This window comes from Tupaia chinensis, unplaced genomic scaffold (genome assembly GCF_000334495.1).
Source record: "Tupaia chinensis unplaced genomic scaffold, TupChi_1.0 Scaffold000503_1, whole genome shotgun sequence".
NCBI classification, from domain to species: domain Eukaryota; kingdom Metazoa; phylum Chordata; class Mammalia; order Scandentia; family Tupaiidae; genus Tupaia; species Tupaia belangeri.
Window position 1 is genome coordinate 1,712,810 of NW_006160015.1, and position 2,920 is coordinate 1,715,729.

Sequence of the window (2,920 nt, forward strand, 5' to 3'; positions counted from 1 at the left end):
CACAATATTCTCTTGATCTCTGCTCGGAGTTATGATGAAGAAACCCTGGGGAGTTGATAATATTAGCACAGAACCCACAAGTCTGGGTTCTTCCCATAGTCATCCCAGGTTTGGGGATGACCATGGCCTGCAGCTTCCACATCAAAATATCATCTTCTTATCCAGATAGCCCTGTTAATGCGCAGGTTCCTGACATAGCTCCCACAGTCTCCCACAGGCCGGGAGGATTTTGTTCTGCAACTTAGTTCTTACATTATGGTAGGCACTGGCCTATAAATTAAGTGTCCAATCACAGAGCATGTCTAAGACACAAGCTCTCAAAGGATAAACACATGAGAATACTATTTTGTTCCCTAAATGCTAAAATGTACCAGGTCTTAAAAGCACTTTGTGGGAGGCATGCATGGCAGGGTGGCTGACTGTGCAGAGGAAAAAACAGGGCCTCTGGAGTTGGAAAGGTCTGGGTTTCAATCCCAGCTCCTGCATTTACATGACCCCGTGTAACTGACTTAACCCCTCTGAGTCTCAGTTTTCTTATCTGGAAATGAGAGCCTATCATTTCCCTGGACCAGGGCCTCTGCTATTGAAAAGCAGATGCGAGTCCCAGGTATGATCATGCGCTTCGGTAAGTGTTTGCTTAAGATTATGTCCTGTGCTCGCTTTGGCAGCACACATACTAAAATTGAAGGGATACAGAGTAAGTCAGCATGGCCCCTGTGCAAGGATGACACACAAATTTGTGAATCGTTCCATAATGTAAAAAAAAAAATATATGCCCTGATGAAACAAACATTGTGTTAGAGGTTTACACAGATGACTAAAACATTAAAAAAAAAAAGGTGTCTTAATAAGCTCTCAATTTAGGTTGCAAAGTCAGTCATGCAGAAGAATAATGACGATTCAGTGTACCTGGTGGAGAAAGTAGCCAGCTGTGAGTGGCTTCTCAATGCCACCTTGAATTGCTGTCATTGCAGTGGGTGTTACTCAGAGGGGCAGCATAATGATACATTATGATCCATAAATACTTAGATATACATTCAGGTCTTTGAGCAAAGAACTGACATCATGGACTCGTGGCCCTGAGACAATGGCCCAAAGTCTAAAGATGTGTGAACAAGCCCAGTTCCCAAAGTTGTGACCCAGAGAGGTCACTGACCTCAGGCACTGAATGGGAGGAAGTCAGGGGAAGGGTGGGTGTGATATTCATTCTTTCATTCCTTTAACAGCTGCTCTGAGTTGACCATGGGTATGGCCTTCATGGAGCCTGCGTTAACTAACAGACTGTAGATAGTGCCATGAAAATTGCTAAGGTGTGCCCGGCTTAAAGATGTTCTGGTTTCTAGGCCTGCTATGTAACTGAAAGGATCCGGAGCAGATATTGACTGACTATCTCACACTCACGAATCTAGAATGAATGTGCTTAGATAATGGCGCCCACTGAATAGATTGGCTGAACTCTCTGAATGAATAAGCCTTCCCCAAAGGCTGGTGAGTTTGATGGAAACTGCAATGGACCTCGAGTCCAAAAGGATATTTAACATGCTGCCCATTTGCCATATTAGAGCCAGGTTTCCAAAGCAAAAGCACCATGAACGGCCAGATAAATCATTTGGATTGCTTCACCTTCCCTCAGCACTCTGCACTTCTCTCTCGTGTCCTCTTTCCTCCTGATCCAAATCACTTTTGCTTAAATGGCTGAGAAAAATGACCCAACTTTTCCTTTTCCTTCGACTGCAGAAATGCAGTCCATGAGATTTAACCAGTTTCTAGAACAATTTCTTCTGTCTACCCACTCAGCAAGTACTAGCTGACCAGGTTCAATAATCCTATACTGTACATAGGTGTTTCAAGCAACTAAACTCAAGGTTATAATCAATGCTTAACTAAATAATTTTTTTAACATGGAAAAGAAATGTGAGTTTGTAAGCATTAGTTCTGATCAATTATTAGCAGCCAGTTACAGTAAGTCACCAGAGATTTATTTTAATAGCTTTCATACGCATACATTAGAACATGGAGCGATGCTTCTTTTCTCAATCCGTCACTTGTTGTATTACTTTAATCCTTTAGAATATCATCCAGCCTTCTATAGCAATTTTATGACACAGATTCTCTTAAACCTTTCATAAGCCAGTTAAGAATTTTAAATACACACAACCTATAGAGCAAAAAGATGTTGTTTCTAGTCTAAATAAACTCAGCTTTGGTTTCCACATCATGATCACTAAGACCCTTGATAGCCACAAAATTCTATTTCTAATACATGGTAACTTGTTAAAAATGAGGTTGAACAGAATAAAATCTAACAGAGTTCTTCAAACAGAGCCATGGGAATAAAATAAGAAAATTATGTTATTATAAATTAATTTTAAAAGTTAAACATAGCTCAAAAATTCCAGGAAACTTACAATGCTTAATATATTGTTTTCTGTGTTGCTTATTATGACTAAAGTTGCACAGAACTATCCAGTAGGGCCATGTTATGTTTGTGATAGGAATAATTATTTTAAACTATTAATTTGCCAAGATGCAACACAAACTTTTTAAAAGGTGTGAAGGACTTTAACAAGTAGAAACTCCAATGAGTTGGTACACATAAAAACTAAGATCAATTGTTTTCTCATTACATAATATTTCACTGGTTTCAGGTCAAATGCTTAATGTTGTCATGAGTCACCAAAGCAAATATTGTTTTATTGCAATATATGCATAATAACACTCTTAATTATCTTCATTCCAATGACTTTTAACTAGCTGGTTTTCCTCTAGGTACAATATGCGTGCATCTCTGCCTTTGCGTGTGAATGATCACTTATCCTGGAGGGGGGATGCGAAACTGTAGTCTGAAATGTAGGAACTCACCAGATAGTTCAGTCTTCTGTGTACTTGCAAGTACATTTATAAAATCTTAGGTTCAGCA

The 2,920-nt window shown here is 39.5% G+C and overlaps 1 non-coding gene across 1 annotated transcript; it reads left to right on the forward strand.

Moving 5' to 3' along the window:
* The first annotated feature begins 652 nt into the window (after positions 1-652).
* Positions 653-759, forward strand: LOC114009275 (U6 spliceosomal RNA). Its single transcript, XR_003550726.1, has one exon. It is a non-coding gene; the product is annotated as a U6 spliceosomal RNA (small nuclear RNA).
* The last annotated feature ends 2,161 nt before the right edge of the window (positions 760-2,920 follow it).